We start from the raw sequence: 19384 nt of genomic DNA on the forward strand, positions 1-19384 counted from the left end.
CACCAGGAAACGGCATGCAGAAAAGGCCGGATACCCGCTCTGCACTCCTCTGTTTATAGCCTTAATTATAATCCCATTTCTGCCCTGGTCTATTTGCCTCAAAGGACAGCAGAATGCTTTTTGAGGGGTGGCGGCTGTAGGAGAGGGAACAAGGGCATGAACGAAGCCTGGCAGAAGAGCTGAAACTGGAATTAAAGAAGAAGAAAGGAAACAGAACCCAGGATGTGTGGTCTCCATACTGCCAAGCACCAATGCGTTTGCTCTGTCTCTTAGCCCCTTTCACTGCAAATACTGAAGAAGTTGAACATACAAAGTCTGCTCCTGGGGCTGAGCGCGTAGGGCGTAGGCAGCTGATCTGTGGTGTGTGCAGTGTGGGTCTGAGTACTGATAGACACCCTGCTACTTTACAGGAGTGGCTGCAACTCAATAGCAGAGCATAAGCTTTGCATACAGAAGATCCATGGCTTAATCCCTGGCTTCTCCAGGTAGGTCTGGCAAAGACCCATCTGGGCAGCCATCTGCTGGGGATGCTCTAGCTCTAGATTTCCTGCACCAAGCTAGATGCCCGACAAGACCCCTACAAATCTATTATCCCTGTCTAAAATCCTGGAGAGCCATTGCCAGTCAGTGTAGACAATACCAAGGGTCAATAGTGTAGACAACAGCAGTTGCAGGGGAACCACAGCATGTGAGAGGGCATGCATATACCTCTTGCCTGTGGGCTCCCCAGAGACATCTGGTGGGCCACTGTGTGAAGCAGGATGCTGGACTAGATGGGCCTTGGGCCTGATCCAGCAGGGCTGTTCTTATGTTCTTATGACCACTGATCTGACTCTATAGCCCTATGCAGACATTACATTGCATGTGCAAACAGGTGTCTGCACACAAGTACATGTTTTTATGTGAACGGTACATGTGATCGTTTTGAAAGTGAAACTGTGTGTAGGCCCCCTCAAATGGAGGGTACAGATAGGAAGCCTACTAGAGCTGATTCTAGGAAGCCTACCAGAGCTGGTACTCTGTCCCCCTCCACTTCGAAATGACCCACATGATTAACTCCAGTGACGGTTGCTGGTGTCTATTTTATGTTTCTTTTTAGATTTTGAGCCCTTTGGGGACAGGGATCCATCTTATTCATTCATTCATTCATTCTCTATGTAAACCGCCCTGAGCCATTTTTGGAAGGGCGGTATAGAAATCGAATAAATAAATAAATAAATAAATAAACAAATAAATAAATAAAGGGGGGGCATGTGTCAAGAGCACTCCCTGACGTTTACCCTAGATATCCTGATGTGTCTGTGAGCCATTCAGAGAACAATTTGTTATGAGGAGGCCATATAAATAAAGTTGTTGTTATTATTATTCCTTTATTGAATAGGGGGAAGCAGGTCCACAACCCAAATACTAAATCAAAGTAGTAAAGGAATATAGGGAACAAGAAAGGAACACTCTGAGAGGACAGCAGGACAGGTGCACTATTGGCTCGTCCCTCTTCTTCAGCAGGTGGGCCCTTCCGGGGCAGGGGAAGTGTTGTCTGAACCAGCCTCCACTGTACATAATATGTGAAGAACTGTGTGTGCATACAGATCCCTCCATGCATAAACTGTACACAGATTGTACGTGCGTTGAATATAACGTGTGAATAGGGCTTATATAAGGCAGCTTCCTGTGCTCCTTCTAAGTGTTCAGAGTGTGACACTTGCATTATCTCATTAATCTTTGCAACAGCCCTGGAAGCTAGGTCAGAGAGGAGGTTGAGAGACAGTGGCTTGCCTAAGGCCAGCTAATGAGTTTATGGCTGAGGGGAGATCCGAACCAAAGGGCTTCACTATACTCGCTTTCCAAAAGGCAGAGGAGACACTGCACCATTGACATGCCTGTCAGCAGGGTGATTATTTTCAGATCAAATGCTCTCATTCATTCCCTACAGCACATCCCCCTGTGCCTGCACAGCTGATGACAGAAGCTGTGGAATCAGTTCAGACTGTCAGATTTCCTGCTGCTGGTCCTGGGCTGTCCCAGTGGAAAATGTACCTGCCTTTTTCCACCTCTTGCCCTTTCAGCTGTGAACAACAGAGGGGGCAGTTCTGTGTATATCTCCTTAGGGGATCTCAGATAACCTAACCCCACAGATCTGTCCAGTTGTTTTCCTCTGGGGGACTGAGGTGGCACATGTGGTATCCCCATTTATTTTCACAACAACTCTGTGAGGTAGGTTAGGCTGAGGGAAGGTAATTGCCTCAAGTGACCCAATAAGCTTTGTGGCTGAGCAGGGATTTGAACTCAAGTCTCTCCAGCCTTAAGCCAAAGCTCTAAGCTCTATGCCTGTGGTTCTCTAAGGGCTAAACTACATATTGTGTTCAGGGGTATAGCAAGGTTGGAGTGGACCCTGGGACAAGAAGCAAAGATAGGCCCCCGAGCTCCCCCCACCTTCCCACTACTTTGCTGCAGAACAATTGTAAAGACATGGTGAAAACCAAACCATTTTTGGTGCACCCCATTCTCTCACTCCTATGCAAATAATATCACACTCTTCCCACATGCACACTCATGCGTGTGCGTGCTCGCTCTCTCTCTCTCTCTCACGCACACACACACACACACACACTGGCATGCACACATTCACCAGATCAGAAACAATTTTTAAGCACATATACCAAATAAAACCACCTCATATGTTCATACAACATCAGCAGTGAAGAGCGAGCTGTCATTCAGAAATCGGGGGGGGGGCTCTCCCTCAGGAACCCAGGGACATTTGTCCCTCACTTGTTCAATTATACCTATCATTGGGAATGATCCATTGGGGAGAAGGGGGCCTTTATCCCTTGTCCCCCACATCTGAAAAGTTAACTCAAAAATTAAGACTCAGACCAGGGAGACTTTGGTTTAACCCTTCTTCAGTAATTGAGCTCTAACATACACAAGATTACAAACCTGCAATCCACATGAATTCATCCTGGAAGAAATGAATACTTCCAAGGTAATTTATTTACCACAGTGTCGACTCCTGGTGACCATTGAGCCCTGTGGTTGTCTTTGGTAGAATACAGGAGGGGTTTACCACTATCATCTCCCGCGCAGTCTGAGATGATGCCTTTCAGCATCTTCCTATATCACTGTTGCTCAATATAGGTGTAGTCTGAGAAACATACCAGCGGGGATTAGTACCAATAACCTCTGGGCATTATGGGTAGACCACCAAGGCCGGGAGGCTTCTTGTAGCTTCCCGGCCAGGGGGCGGGGTCTACTTGCAAGTTGCCACAGCATCTCACAATCGGGAACAGGAGGTTAGCGGAGCACTTGCTCCACTAACCTCGTTTAAGGGGAGGGGAACTTTGGGAGCTCTGCTGCTGGGAGCTGCACAGCTCCCGCTGCGGCTCACAACCTCCGAAAACCGGGCTGGGCTCCCCTAGCCTGGCTGAGGCTATTCTCACGGCCATGTGCTGCAACGGCAGCTGCGCTGCTCCCCGCAGCAAAACCCCCAAAGTTGTGGGAGCATTTGAGGGAATGTTGCATGAGTGTACAGATGGTCTGTACATTCATACACGTTTCTGTGTGAATGGGTGTACCTGCTTTCATTTTAAAAGTGAACCTACTGACCCCCCTCAAACGCAAGGTACAGATAGAAAGTGGGCATCCAGGCTGCTGGCAACACCTCCTGGGCTGGCATCATAGATGCCAGGGGAAGTAGCAGCCCAGCCCCAGGAATTCCCATAATGCACCACACTACTTATGTGATGCATTGTGGGATTCCTGGAGGCCAGCTTCAATCCTCCAGGCTCCAGATTGCCATTCCACTCGCCGCAGCCCAGTACAGCTGGCTCGGCAGCAAGGGGCTGTCATGTGGGAGGAAAGCAGGTAGGCTCCTGCCTTCCCTCCAGCCCTCCCCAGCGCCTTTGGAACTGGCTGGGAGGGGGACTTTCACAATGGGAAACAGAGCCAGGAAGAACTCTGGGATAATCAGACATCCAGTGTGGTGGTGTATCTGGAGGGTCCGACTAGAAGTAGGGAGAAGCCTGGATTTAAATACTTGAAGGGTGGCCTGGTTTAGACTGGTTTAGCCTAACCTACCTCACAGGGTTGTTGTGAGTATAAACAGGGGTGAGGTAAAGAACCATGTACACTGCCCTGATCTCCCTGGAGAGAGGCTGGGGAGGGGGAACACAATGAGGCGAATCTCAGGAGCGAGCAAAACCTCAGGGAGCCCAGCCCGGTTTTGCTCGCTCGTGAGAACCACCAGGCTCACGGGCAAGCCCAGTGCCTCCATGGCGGCAAGCCCGCCTAAATACCTGCCCCCTTAAATGAGGTTAACGGAGAGAGTGCTCTGTTAACCTCATTTCAGCAATCGTGTGTCAGCCGCAATAGCTCGCAACCACGGCGGGCACACTTGGGAGTGGGGAGAGAGGGCACTGCATTACTGGGGCTGTGTGTGTGTGGGGTGGGTGGGTGGGTGGAGTGCCATATGGCGGCATTTCCCTTCACCCAACCCCTGGAGCTGCCAGGCGAGCCACGGTCGGGTGCAGGAGCGCCAGCCGGAGCCAAGCTGCTGCTCGTCTGGGCGGGCAATCTGCCTGCCCAAGGAGGGGTGAGTGATGGTCTGCAGGGAGAGAAGCGGGTCAAGCCCGCTCTCCCTGCAGAACCCCTTTCAGCTCTGCACACTGATCATGTGTAGAGCCTTATTGTAATATTCTTCACATGCCTTCACTGAGGACCAGACTAGATAGGATGGGGGAGATTTATTGTTAGGATGTGGTTTGGCTTAATAAAGCAAAAAGCCAGAGTAAGGCAACACCTGTATTAGAATCAACAATTAGTTGATTCCAGCCTAAAGAGTTTTAGAGAATTTGAAAGTCATTGACTACTTTCTGATAGTTTAGTTGGTCCTAATAAAGGAATTACCCTTCCTTGCTTTTTATCTCAAAATAGACCAACAATATTTGTATGTGTGCGTGCGCGAGAGAGAACTAATTAGCACCCCTACCCAGCTGTTCTGGAGAGCCTAAATGCAGTGCTCTGGGAAAGGCTCCCCTCTCCACTCTTGCCTTTTCCCTGCTCTACACTCCTGTTTTTTTTTTTTTTTTTTGTAAAGCTACTATTAGCCACAGAGAGGAATAAATGGAGGTACAACATCTGCAAGTGATTGTCTGGGGTGGGGGAGCACATGGAACCAGTTTTGTGCATTCCTATTTCTTAGCATATGGGAACAACTTACCCTCAAGCTTTTATTCTTATGTTCATGTGAACAGAGATCTTGACTATTAAGAATAGAGAGAGAGAGAGAGAGCCAGCGTGGTGTAGTGGTTAGAGTGCTGGACTAGGACTGGGGAGACCCGAGTTCAAATTCCCATTCAGCCATGATACCTGCTGGGTGACTCTGGGCCAGTCACTTCTCTCTCAGCCTAACCTACTTCCCAGGGTTGTTGTGAGGAGGAACTTAAGTATGTACTACACCGCTCTGGTCTCCTTGGAGGAAGAGCGGGATATAAATGTAATAATAATATCACTTTTTAACCAAAAAGAAAGACCACAAAGCCGTTTATACAACGAAGTAAATCAGAACATGAGAAAAAGGAATGATGGAATATGCAAAGTTAGGGCTGGAAATAGTCTCAAACCATCAAAATCTACATTTTTTAAATATTCAACAGCACTTATTTGTTCTGGATTAAAATGGGAGGCACATTCTTGCACCTCAGATGTTAACTTTTAGAATGGTATTAGGTAGAATTACCCTCCCTTAAAGAAGTCACATCCTTCATCCATGTTTTCTGCCTGATTAGGAGGAGGAAATATACCCAGAGTAGTAACTCATACAGAGGGACAATGAACAGCCCGTTTTGTGTGGGTAGGTAATTCTACTGCCTCTCATACTAGGAGTGACATTCAATCCTGATTCAGAGATAGGGCAAAATGGCAGCAGAGGCGAATAGGAAGGAGGCAAGGCCACAGCAGCAAGTCACAGGAGCCTTTAATTATGTAATTAATGTATTGCTCACAACATACTAGCAGTTCTTTTGCGATACGCCCCATTTGGAACTTCCTGATCTAATCCAGCCTTCAATCTCAAGGCAGGATCTTCTTATCTCTAACCCACATTAATTCCTCACTGATTATCCAGCCCAAAGCAGAGAGCTAGAAGCACACAAGGTGCTCCACCGCAGAAATCTCTGCACGTCTGAAGAAAGTCTAAAAACAAAGACCACACATTAGCCTGCAACTTAAACACTGTTCACACAGAGTAGCATTACAAGTTACACACCTATGTGGGTAACAACCGCCCATAGGGTCATAAGAAGCTGTCTTATTAGACCAAGTCAGACCATTGGTTCATCTAGCTCAGTATTGTCCATACCAGGGGTCCCCGACCTGGGGAATGCTGGGAGTTGTAGTTCAGCAGCAGCTGGAGGAACCCAGGTTGGGAATGACTGGTCTACACAGACTGGCAGCGGCTTCTCCAAGGTTGCAGGCAGGAGTCTCTCTCAGCCCTATCTTGGAGATGCCAGGGAGGGAACTTGGAACCTTCTGCTCTTCCCAGAGCGGCACCATCCTCTGAGGGGAATATCTTCCAGTGCTCACATGTAGCCTCCCATTCAAAAGCAGATCAGGGCAGACCCTGCTTAGCAAAGGGGGCAATCCATGTTTGCTACCACAGGACCAGCTCCCAGTGGCTGCTTTCTTTCACATGGGCCTCAGGGCAGCACATACATGAAGTTATGGGTGGTCACCCATCCAGGCACTGGCCAGTCCGAGACCTGCTTAGGGTCAGCAAAGTGACCACACCTGGCACCCTCACACCTTGCTCAAGTAGAAGCAGCAGAGCTGCTTAAGCCTTCCCCTGCCTGTCCCTGTTTCTCCACTCCCAACAAGCCTCCCCACAGGGTTCTCAGTAGGGATGTGCACAGTTTGGTGGGGGGTTACCTTTAAGGTTCAGGGAGGGTGCTCTTACCCCCACCCCCGTGTTTCCCCCACTGGCGCTGTGCTTAAAATTGGTCCCATGGGGTGGTAGCATCTCACCGCCCTGGTGTGCATCAGACTGGAAGTGGCCGGTGCACCATTGGTCCCATGGGGTGCAAGAACACCCTCCCTGTACCTTAAACGCGCCCCCCCGCCCCCTGGGTTCGGCCAAACTGCCAGTTCATGCACATCCCTAGTTCTCAGAGCACGTTTGGAGACAAACACCTGTAGTTCCACCCAAAGGAACCATAACCGGAGGCCGTGGAAAGAGGGACAAGTTCATAGCCAATAGTCACACAAGGCACAAGCTGTGTCTCTTTCACTGAAACTTCCAGCAGACATATCGCCTGAATATTTTCAACATTATGAGGGCTAGAAACTTGACTAAAAGCGGGAAGTCTCAGAAATCGGAGTTCTCCACCAGTTCCACACTCTGTCTGGCATTCCTTGTTCAGGACGGCGAACCCCAGCTTGCAGTCTCTACCCCACCCCCTGCTGTAGAGTTGTATGCATCATTCCTACTTCAGTCAGGGCAGTAACCACTTCCTGAGCTAGAGCGCGCCTGGGTGCACTGAGCGGCATGCAGAGGCCTCTCGCTGCCTCTTGTTTCCTCCTCACACGTTCTCTGCTTCCTGTTTTCGGAAGAACTGCGATGTCGGTAGCGGATGGTGAGAACTGCCAGGAATGGAAATGAGTCTGCACAGCTCCAAATTAGGTTATGAGGAGACAAAGGTGACAGGGCTCGAGTTCCACAGTGGAACAAGTGCTGGGCCACCCTTTAGCTCTAAAGCCTTAGACCATGGTTTAAAAAGCAAAAATGAGAAACAGAAATGTTGTTGCCAATTCTGTATCATAAGAGCCGGCGTGATGTAGCACTGGGGAGGCCCAGGTTCAAATCCTCACTTGTCCATGTGAGTGACTTGGGCCAGTCATGCAGTCTCAGCCTAACCTACCTCACAGGGTTGTTTTGAGGATAAAATGGGAAGGAAGAACTAGGTTTGCCACCCCAAATCCCTTAGCAGGCAAGATGGATAAAAATGAGATCTCAGAAATTTCCAAGCCCCCCGGCCCTCTGGCACTGCCATATTAATAACTGGCTTGCTAAGGTAGGTCACAGCCCACTGCTGCCAGCTGAAGTACAGCATGTGGGGACATGATATATCTTCTTATTGGTGGTAGCACCCACTTCGTGGCGTTCTTTGCCCTGGAATATCTGGTTGGCTCTATCTTTAGAAACCAGGTGAAGATGCTGTTCTTTTGGTCCATGCAGTTACTGACCACCTGTTTGGTCCTCTTATGAGGGTTTTCTGGTTTTGTTGCTTCTTTTTAAATTTTTTGCTGATTTTACCTCGTAAAAATGATATTTTTTTTTAAAAAAATATTTTATTTGTTTGTTTGTTTATTTAATAAATTTCTATACCACCCCAAACTTGCATCTCTGGGCAGTTTACAATTCAAATCATTTAAATACAAAATAATGAACATTAAAATCATTTAAAACCCAACATTAGAAGTATTAAAACTATACATCTAATTAAAAGCCTGGGTGAACAAATATGTCTTGAGTGCCTTTTTAAAAGTTGCCAAAGATGGGGAGGCTCTTATCTCAATAGGGAGCACATTCCAAAGCCCAGGGGCAGCAACGGATAAGGCCCGTTCCTGAGTAGCCACCAGATCAGCTGAAGGCAACCATAGATGAACCTCTCCAGAAGATCTCAGCGGGCAGCGGGGCTCATGGCAAAGAAGGCATTCTCTTAAAACCCTTTTCTGTTTCTGTGTTTTAATGTCTGATCTGGCTTGAGAGTCTATCTGGATGAAAAAGATGGTGTTAAAAATATGCTAATTAATAAATGAACAGTTCATTTGGAACAATATTTTGTTTGTAACAACAGCCCACCATTTGTTCCTGGCGGCTCAGAAGCAGGGTGTGGCCTTCATATGTCTCCAGCATCTATCATTTGGAGGCATACTACCTCTGTATGAGGAGGTTCTACTTAGTTATCATGGCTAATAGCTGTTGAGACCTATTTGCCATGAATTTAACTTTTCTTTTTTCAAGTACAGAATCTTTTTGGACTGGGGTTAAGAGGGAGGAAATTTCCCCTTTCAATGCTGCAACTGTAAAAAAAAATAAAAAATGTGGACAGTAATTCTGCAGTCCTAAATTGTCCTTGTCCGCTCACTCTGGTTCAAAAACAGGGTTGGGGATGGCGTAGTCTGCCTTTGCACAATTGTACAAATCTAGTTTTGACAATCTTGATGATGAGAAATAAAACACGAAAGAAGCAGGGTGCAATCCTGACCTGGAATGTGCAATTGTGCAGTTCTCTTTTCTCTTCCCCCACCCCTAAGTAGTTGTTTTCATTTTCTTCATGCTACTTTGTGCAATTGTGCATGTTCAGCTGTAATAGACTCTGTGATGAGAGAAAGCAAAATACCAAAGCAGCAGCAGGAATTATGGCTACCCGGAAGGCGAACTTGTGCAATCTTTATCAGATATTTCTTTTTTAAAAGGATGAGGAATCAAGGAAGAGGAGGCAAGCCGGAAACCACAACTAAGTCATCCCTAGAGGCAGCACCTTCTTGCTCCATTGCAACCCAGCTAGATGCACGTCATAGATCCGAATGCTGGACACTCAGAATGGAACATGGCCAGATGCAGATGTAAGGACTGGAGCCCCCCGCCCCCACTTTGGCAAGTTCAACAACTTGCAATAGGAATGGTAGATTATAACTCAGAGTTTACATCTGCTTCAAATAAGACATAATCTTAGCTTCTCCTATGATCCCACCTTCTTTCACCTATGGAGTTATGGCGTAAACAAGAGTCCTGCAGTAAGTGGAAGAGGAGGTTGTCAGGGGCTAGAGGAGAGGGGCCCCGTGTTCGCTCCTCTGCCTGGTGGCCCCTCAGAGTGAAGGAGATAATGAAGAAAATAGGGAGGGGTGGAGCTGGGGGAGGGGCGTCCGCTCAGAGGTGCATCTAGGTAATTTTGGAGCATGGACCTAAAGGCCTTTGGAGGCCCTCCCCCTCCAAAGCATCCCCCATTAAGCATCATCATGCTCTGCCAGGCAACCACACCACCCAGGACAGACTAAAGATGATTTGGGGGGCCCAGGGGCTGTGGAGGCCCTGGACTTCAGTCCCGAAGTCAGGGGTGAGAGCGCCTCTGCATCCGCTCAATTATAGCTACACCCCTGGGTTGGACAAAGGGACTAGGGAAGAAGTGAGGGAGGAAACGCTTCTCACTGTATCCTCTTTCACTGTTTCAGGGCTGTTAACAGAGACACACATGATCATCAGGTTGTGACTTGGTTGCTCCAATTCCCCAACCTTTGACAGAGTGGCCGACTGGCCAAAAGAAAACCTGGCCGGCTCTTATGCCTTTAATAATGGTTTGATGTGCAGGAATAGTCAGGTGAAGCTTTTTTACAGCAGGCATTAGCAGGCACTGTTATTGCCTGCGAATGTCTGCCTGTGTATCAGGCTCCTGTTTAAAGGTGCCGTTGCAGCAGCCAGCTAAAAAGCTGGCAAACCCTAGGGGCTCTGTTGATTATTAGTGAATTCTCTCCTTGTGCAGAAACTGAGGAAATGGCTGGCATCTTAAAGAGGCCTGTCAGCTGACCTGGAAGCCCACCTTGACAGGGGGTAGGGTTGATATACAGGAGGGGAAGTTTACGGCCAGGAATGCTGGGCAGAATGCTGGCTGTTCGCATTAGAGCATCTAGCCCAGACTGCTTTCCACCTCTGAGCATGCACCTGAGGATAGATGGGAAAGCATCCCCATGAGGCCAAGCTACACTTGATATTCTTGCAGAGAGTGAGAGATAAAGAGCTTCAGAAGGTGTAAGTCTTCAATGACTCCTATAGAACAGGGATTCCCAACGAAGAGTCCCCAGATACAACTCCCATTGTCCCTATGGACCTGTGACTGGGAACCCCCATTTTTTTAGGATGTTGAAAGGAGCACAGTAGATCAGAGGGAAGCACTGAACCTGAAGAGAAAAGCCAGAGACATCAAAATGAGGGGACAACAGGTTCTGAGAGACAGTGTTGTTGAGCAGACTCAGAATTAGACTTGGCTATTGAAGATTTGGTTTCAGGCCTTTGCCATAGGCTCTCTGAATGGGCACTGGCCATATCTCTCAGCTTCAGTGCTCCTTCACATTAATTAATGCATCTCTAAAGACATTCTGAGGGCAAGCACAATAAAGACTGTAAAGCACTTTGAGAATTAAACTATGCTGTGTAAAAACAGAACTGGAATAGGTGCAGAACACGACAACCAAAATAATCAAGGGATTGGAGCACCTTCTTTAAAAGGAAAGGCTAAAGCATTTGGTTTAATGGCTTCTTGTTTTTGAAAGAGATGACTAAGCAGGGATGTGACAAGGTTTATAGAATTAATGCATGGCGTGAAGAAAGCAGACAGAGAGGACCCTCCCTCCCACATAATACTAGAATTCAGATTGTCTGGTGCCATTGATTGGCAGGAGATTCAGAACAGACAAAAAGAAGTGCTCACATTGTATAACCAATGCGTGGAATTTCATTGCCATAGGTTGTGGTGCTGGCCACAGGCTTAGATGACTTTACAAGGGGATTAGACAACTTCCTGAGTGGAAGGGCTATCAGCAGCTGTTAGCAACCGGGCCAGTACAAATCCTGGCAGCTCCAGGAGCCTTCAAGACCTCTGCCAGCTATATCAGTTACTACTGCTCTGACCCAAATGTGGGCCAGCCAGTACCAGGGACCAAGCCCGTACCAGTCAGAAGCAAGGGTGCCCTGCAGTTCAGACCTGGACCTGGATCATAGGAACATAGGAAACTGCCATATACTGAGTCAGACCATTGGTCTATCTAGCTCAGTATTGTCTTCACAGACTGGCAGTGGCTTCTCCAAGGTTGCAGGCAGGAATCTCTCTCAGCCCTATCTTGGAGAAGCTGCCAGGGAGGGAACTTGGAACCTTCTGCTCTTCCCAGAGCAGCTTCATCCCCTGAGGGGAATATCTTGCAGTGCTCACACATCAAGTCTCCCATTCATATGCAACCAGGGCAGACCCTGCTTAGCTATGGGGACAAGTCATGCTTGCTACCACAAGACCAGCTCTCCTCCTTTAAGAACAATGGCTGTTTCTGCCCGGTTTCGAACTGGGGACCTTTCGCATGTTAGGCGAACGTGATAACCACTACACTACAGAAACTGAATGGCTGTATCCCAGCATTTGCTGCTTTCCAGCAATACATAACCCAGAACAGCCCTCTTGACACAGCGCCATTTCAAGTTTACTAGGCCTCAAGCCTCTTCGGAGCTAACGGTCCTTAGAAAGTGGAATGGATCCTCTGGGATCCTCTGGAGCAGAGGCTGGTCTGAAACCAGTGAAGCCAAGTTCTTCAGCTCAGTGCCAGGAATGCTTCTCAGATCTGGCTGGAGGCAGCCACCGCTAGAAAGGGGATGAGTTGGGTGAGGGCCAAATGGTGTCGGCCTGAGGTAGGAGGTTTCTTAAGGGCATCTGTGCTGGAGAGGTGAAGAGTTAAAGAGGCCTTGCATGGTAACTGTGGCAACTTCATAAACACTGACCTCAGTACTTTTTAATGACTTCCTTTGGAAAAACACAGCAGGCAGCTTCTGTGGAAGCCCTATACCGCTGCTTCTACATCTACCACCCTCTGTATTCAAGCTTCCTTGTTTTCTTCTCGGAGCCTCCATTTTCTACCAGTCACATGAAACTGACCTCCTCAGACAGTGCCTTCTGCTTGCCACCTACCAAAGACTCCTCTAGAGTTGTTGGGTCCAAACACAGACGGCTGTGTCACAATCGCATGACGACATGCTGTAGCTGCACACTTAGAAGCGTGGATGCCACCCAAATTTCTTTGCAAGCACATGCACATACCATAGGCCAGGATTGGCTGCAGCTCAGTCAGAGACATACCTGGTAGCAAACCAGGTTTGTTGCCACATAATGAGTTGTATCGGGTGATTCGTCTCTCCTGATCCAGCCCACTGCATGGAGATGTGTAAACAATGTGATTAGGTGGCATTTGGAGGTTTTGTCCCTGCTTATACACATGGAGATGGATTGCGCTGGGAACAGTGCGCTGGGTGGGCAGGAAGGGCTGCACACATTCATTCTTCTTCCTATCTGGCCCCATGTGTGAAACTGTCCCAAAGGTGCCTGCATCTTCCAGAGCTGCAGATAATAGGAAGGGCCATAGTGCACTAGAAGAGTACCGTATTTACCCAAATAGAAGATGACTCTGCATTTAAGACGACCCCTTTAAAAAGTTAAATACAGATTAAAATACAAATGTATAAATACAAATGTATTTAGAAGTTAAATACAGTTTATGCCTGCATTTACTCGAAAGGAACAGGACTCTGAATTTAAGATGACCTCCTGATTTCCAACAGTATATATATAAAAAAAACAACTTGGGGGAAATCTAGTCTTGGATTCATGTAAATACAGGATCTGCCTTGCATGCAAAAGGTAAAGGTAAAGAGTGCCGTTGACACCTGGCGACCACAGAGCCTTGTGTTTGTCTTTGGTATAATACAGGAGGGGTTTACCATTGCCTCCTCCTGCGCAGTATGAGATGATGCCTTTCAGCATCTTCCTATATCGCTGCTGCCCGATATAGGTGTTTCCCATAGTCTGGGAAACATACCAGTGGGGATCCGGACCAGCAACCTCTGGCTTGCTAGTCAAGTCATTTCCCCGCTGCACCATTCAAATTCAATCCCTGGCATCTCTAGGTAGGGCAGAGAAAGTCCTGCCCCCACCAGTCCTGAAGAGTTGTTATCAGTCTGTGTAGACCAGGGTTGCCCAACTTCAGCCCTCCTGAAAATGTTGGTCTACAACTCCCATAATCCCTGCCTATGGGCCACTATGGTTGGGGATTATGGGAGTTGTAGTCCAAAAACAGATGGGGGGGCTGAAGTTGAGCAGTCCAGGCCTGTTTAGCTTAAGGCCCCCCGGCTGTTTTTGGACTACAACTCCCATAATCCCGAGCCACAGTGGCCAATAGCCAGGGATTATGGGAGCTGTAGGCCAACATCTGCAGTAGGGCTGAAATTGAGCAGCCCTGGTATAGACAATCTTGCCCTAGAATTGGATCAATGGTCTGGCTCAGTATAAGGCAGCTTCCCATGTAACCAGTATAAGGCAGCGTCCCATATAACCTATAAACACATGTAGGTTCCGTAGCTCAGGGGTTAGAACATTGGCCTTTTAAACCAGGGGTCATGAGTTCAAATTTTGCTGGGGCCTCATCTTTTGAGAGGAGAGTTGGTCTTGTGGTAGCAAGCATGAACTGTCCCCTTAGCTAAGCGGGTTCTGCCCTGGTTGCATATAAATGGAAGACTACAAGTGTGAGCACTGTAAGATTATGGGGATGGTGCCACTCTGGGAGGAGCAGAAGGTTCCAAGTTCCCTCCCTGGCAGCTTCTCCAAGATAGGGCTGAGAGAGATTCCTGCCTGCAACCTTGGAGGAGCCGCTGCCAGTCTGTGAAGACGATACTGAGCTAGATAGTCCAATGGTCTGACTCAGTATATGGCAGCATCCTATGTTCCTATGTAAGGGAAATTCTGCCAGGTGTGGCTTCTCATCTCACTCGAACATTTTGGCCTGCAAAGCTGCATCTGGTGAAATCCTGCCATCTATGCAACTCTTAAAGATACAGAAGCTCTCACTGGTCCAGGACTTGGCAACCAATGAATTCCTCAAGTCTTCAAATCTGCTTGCCCTCACATGCCAGCTGTCTATTCCTTCTGTCTAACAAACAGCTTTTCTTTCTTCTTTCAGACAGAGGAATGAATTTAAGCTGGTGAAGTTAGCAGTGTTCTAGCTCATCTGGGGGCCATGCAAGAGAGAGCCTTCTCGTCCATGGTGGCCCCTGCCCTGTGGAGCTCTCTGCCCTGGGAGATCAGGTTGGCGTCCACTCCCCCTCTTTTAACTTTCTGGAAGGTTGTAAAGAGCTGCCTGCTCCAGCAAGCCTTGTGCCCCATCTCTCACCTATGATCGGTTTTAAACAGCTCTTCATTATTTTTATCTCAGTCTGCCATTTTGTGCATGCTTTTACATTGTATTTCTGTTATAGTTATGTTTTTATTGCTATTTGCAGATTAAGCTGCTTTAGCTCTGCAAAAAGAAATGTGGAATATGATATTTATACAATATATATATGGTAACCAAAATTTTAAAAGAGCTGAGCCAAATCCTGTGTATGCCAGTGGAGCATATATTACTGCCTTGCCAGAGGCTGACTCATTTGGAAGTCAGCACAGGGATAAAGGTAAAGTGTGCCGTCGAGTCAGTGTCAGCTCCTGGCGTCCAGAGAGCCCTGTGTTTGTCTTTGGTAGAATACAGGAGGGGTTTACCATTGCCTCCTCCCACGCAGTATGAGAGAATGCCTTTCAGCATCTTCCTATATCGCTGCTGCCCGATATAGCCTGGCTCACTTGGTTTCACTTGCTTCACTGACAGAACAAGCTGCTGCTAGCAGCACAGGAGCTGTCCAAGCCCCCTGCCCTGCTGAGTATCCAGTAGTGTAGTGGTAAGGAGTTTGATCGCCTCCTTCCAGCAAGGACAGTGACAACCAAACTTCCCAGCGCTGTGCAAGCTATATACTAAATGAGAGGCATGAGCGTGTACGCTCTGATGCCTAATCAGGGCGCATACGGGCCTCTCATTTAGTATCCAGCTCATAAGGTGCTGGGAAGTTCACCTCTTTCCTGTGAGGAGAGAGGAGAACTTCCCAGCACAGCGCTAATGATGCACACGGACTGGTTCGGAAGCCTTTTTACGGCCCCCCGAACCGCTTCGAACCCTGGCCAGTTTGAAGTTTCGATGGCGGGAGGGGAGATTTCTTTAAGGGCGGGGGAGGATGCACTCCCTGCCCCACGCTTCCCCCGCCAGTGTGCGACATCTGAAAAGCCCGTCGGGGCGGCAGCATACCTCCCTGCTGCCCCATTGCAACGTTTACCAGATATACCCGGAAGTACGAGGCGCGCCTGTGCATGTCGCGTACATGTGTACCTCATACTTCTGGGTATATCCAGTAAACGTTGCAACAGGGCGGCGGGGAGGTATGGAGCCGCCCCAATGGGCTTTTCGGATGTTGCGTTCCAGCAGGGGGGAAACGGCAGCAGGTGGGGGAGTGCATCCTCCCCCACCCTTAAAGCCCCCCCCCCGCTGTCGAACCAGTTCCTGCCAGTTCTGTGCACATCCCTACACAGTACAAGTTGGATACTAAATGCGGCCTGATGCTTAATCAGAGTGCATGCGGGCCTCTCATTTAGTATCCAAGCAGGGCTGGGAAGTTTGATTGCCTCTCTTTGCTCGAACAATGAGGGAGGTGATGGAACTCTTTAGCGCTACGTGTGTTGAACACTGAGCGGGGGTGGGGGGTGGGGTGAGAAGCAGAGGCTGACAAGGAGTGAAGGGGTGGTTGGGACCAGCCACGGGACCCGGGAGAGCACTGGGCTAGGGGTGATCTCCCCGCTCGCCCCACCCAAAGGACGGGCCTGATGAGGCCTCTGACCTAGTCACAGAACTGTGTTATGATACAAAGGGCATGCAGATGAGAATGCAATTCCTGTATGAGGACATCCCCTCTGTGGATAGAGGTCCCTGATGTTGCAAAAGGCCCTGGGGGAAATCCATGTCCCTATGAGCAATAGTGAGGAATTCTAACACTCCTGAGTGTTGCCATCACTTGCCCTGACATCCTTTCTGCGCTCATCCAGCAGCAGGCCCTTGGCCAGTTGGAGCTGTTAGGAGGCAAGCCAGGAAGGGACAAAGGGAGTTTGAGAGGCAGCCAAAACTGTAGCACCCAGGAGGAAAAAAAGAAAGAACAAAAAACCCAGAGAAAAACCTGCCCCAGAATTCTATGTTGGCAAGAGCTGCTGCATAGACAGGGTGTGGAAAATTGTGCCTTGCCTGAGTTCTTGCTTGTGATACAGTTTGCATCTGTCAAAGAGACAGCTGGAACAAGGTCTGAATTATCCTAGGAGGAGCACTGCCCCAGAGAGGAAAGATAGGTCTAGTCAAGAATGATGAGGAGGAGAGACAGAGAAAGAGGAGAAATACAAATACAAATACATAGTTTGAGTCTTGAAAGAAAAGAGCCTTGCCTGATAGAGATTCAACAACAAGAATTCTGTTTAATCTGAAAAAGAAAAATATTTGTTTTAAAAATAAGCTCATTTGTGAAGAAGGATGGATGATGGAGGTTGGGTATAAATAATACTCTCTATCTACCTACCATCTATCAACCCACCTATCACCAAACATACTAGGAAGTAAGTCCCGTTGAACTCAGTGGGACATAAGCCATGTGCCCACATTATGTTCAATGGTCATACAATCTGTGTACAGTGTATGCAGTTACAGAGTTATATGCATGTACAGTTATTCACATATTTATCTCAAACATGGGTACAGTCGTATACCCTGCATTTAAGGGGACCTGTATTCAGGTTCTCTTTTAAAATGAGTGCACATTCAGACAAAAACATGTACATGTGTATAGACCCATGTGTGTGTGTGCTATGTCTAAACAGCACTTTAGTTATGAGTAAAATTGTTTAAGATCAGGCTTCAAATAGGATGGAAGTGATAATTTGGTATGTTAGGATTAAAACTGTTATAATGTAAGGAAAGCTGTGGTCCTCCTATGCACACTTAGCAGTTCATTGAACACAGGGACTTCTAAATGATCAAGCTGCACCTTACTTGTCTGTCCTTTATGTCTATGAAGAAAAATGATCAATGGCCCTATGATACACTAGCCTTAAGGGTCAGCCTTTTTAAGGGATGTTTGAGAACTCTAGTAGAAACCTCTCCAAAGGGATCATGGGGATCCTGAAAGGTGAGTTGTCAGTCACGAGTGTCAGGAACTATGCAATGTAAAGAATCTGAGGTAGAGGGGTGTGTCTGTGCATAATATATTTGTACAGTATATTTAGGTGTATTGTATCTCCAGGCAGCAGTGCCACAACCATTTTAGATGAAGAAAGAGGGATGGAACGAAAATGGGCAAAAAGGAGAAAACAAAGAATAAATAGCCAGGCAGGATGGATTGGCAAAGGGATAAGTTGGTAGACAAAGGTAAAAGAACCATATGATACAAAATTAAATGTGGGTCCCATGTGACAGATAGTGATTAAAAAGGGATTCTCAGATGTTGTTGACCACAACTCCAGTGCAGTCAACTGCAATGGCTTTTGCTTGGGGCAACAACATCTCAGAACCCCTGTTAGAAGGATCACTGGTCCTGAGTCTGGAAAGGCTGTAGGCCACCACCATGTACCTTTTATATCAATGAAGTTTGGAAAGTGTAGCTTTCCCCACAGCTTCAATGCTATTGAGTTTGCTGACATTTGACACTTCCTGTGGACTAGAATTATTAAAGATGCCAGCACCATCCCCGAAAAGTGCAGTGTTCTCTTGAACAGTTCGCTCTCCTCTTTGCCATCAGTTATCTATCAGTCCAGTAAAAACACCTGGGGCACAATGCAGCCCCACTGCAGGGGGATTCCCAGGGGTTCATTCCCAGGGGTTCAGATTCCCGCTCCTCCCAGCCCTTGGTAATACTTTTCAATGCCTTCCAAATTCTAATCAGGCAGTTTAAACATATGTTAGAAACTGAACAAACTGTAACCCTTCCCAGAGCCTCAGCCTAAGACCGGTGAGCGGTTGTCTATGAAAGTTCATGCCACCAAAAATAGTTGCCTTCTGAGATGCCAGGGTTCTTCCTCTTTTGGGGGTTCTATTTTGATCAGTGTTGAGTCTGGATATCTCTGTTAAGCAATAGTCCATCCCCCCCCCCAAATAGATTAGCCCCCAATGCTATGCCCAGCTCCCTCAGCTTTCTCCTCCCCTACTAAAGCTTCTGCGCAGGCAACAAAACGGGAAACAGAGCCAGAGTCGTCCTTACAGATTTGCTCACTCAGAAGAGGAAGAAGGCAGAGCGGACGGCCGCGTTCAGCTGATGTCAGCTCAGCTTGCTTGCTTCCTCTCAGAGGCTGTTGTGTCAGTTCTGGGCCTAAGCCAGAGAACTCTACCTCAGGCCAAAGAAATGAAGCGAGGAGGGGGGACTCTAGCCAGGCCTAGCTGCTTCAAGCAGGCCACAGGATGAAAGGGCTATTTGTGACTAAAGAAAGAAAAAACGAAGAGTCTACCAAGGGATGAAAAGCCAGGGCTGGAATTCTCCCTGAGGGGTGTTACAACCAGACTGCGTGGAACGGAGACAAGTCAGATGGATGAGGGGTGATGGTGGGAGAGAAATCAAAACATACAGGTCAGAAACAGAGATTAAAATCAGGCCAACGTGTACCCACTTAATGGTGGAAAAATAGGATCTGTGCCTACATGCGCCAGCCGCTGATGCGTACTGATATTGTAGCTGTTAAACAGGATT

General features: G+C 47.8%; 1 protein-coding gene, 1 long non-coding RNA gene and 1 other non-coding gene across 5 annotated transcripts in view; 1 reads left to right on the plus strand and 2 right to left on the minus strand.

Moving 5' to 3' along the window:
* Positions 1-19384, minus strand: part of PPP1R18 (protein phosphatase 1 regulatory subunit 18) — a 52401-nt gene that overhangs the window by 19015 nt on the left and 14002 nt on the right. The window lies entirely within an intron of this gene.
* Positions 7537-15158, plus strand: LOC128347050 (uncharacterized). Its single transcript, XR_008317351.1, has 3 exons — positions 7537-7692; positions 9475-9624; positions 14767-15158. It is a non-coding gene; the product is annotated as an uncharacterized LOC128347050 (long non-coding RNA).
* On the minus strand, positions 12089-12161 carry TRNAV-AAC (transfer RNA valine (anticodon AAC)). Its single transcript has one exon. It is a non-coding gene; the product is annotated as a tRNA-Val (tRNA).

Source organism: Hemicordylus capensis, chromosome 2 (genome assembly GCF_027244095.1).
Source record: "Hemicordylus capensis ecotype Gifberg chromosome 2, rHemCap1.1.pri, whole genome shotgun sequence".
In the NCBI taxonomy this organism is placed as follows: domain Eukaryota; kingdom Metazoa; phylum Chordata; class Lepidosauria; order Squamata; family Cordylidae; genus Hemicordylus; species Hemicordylus capensis.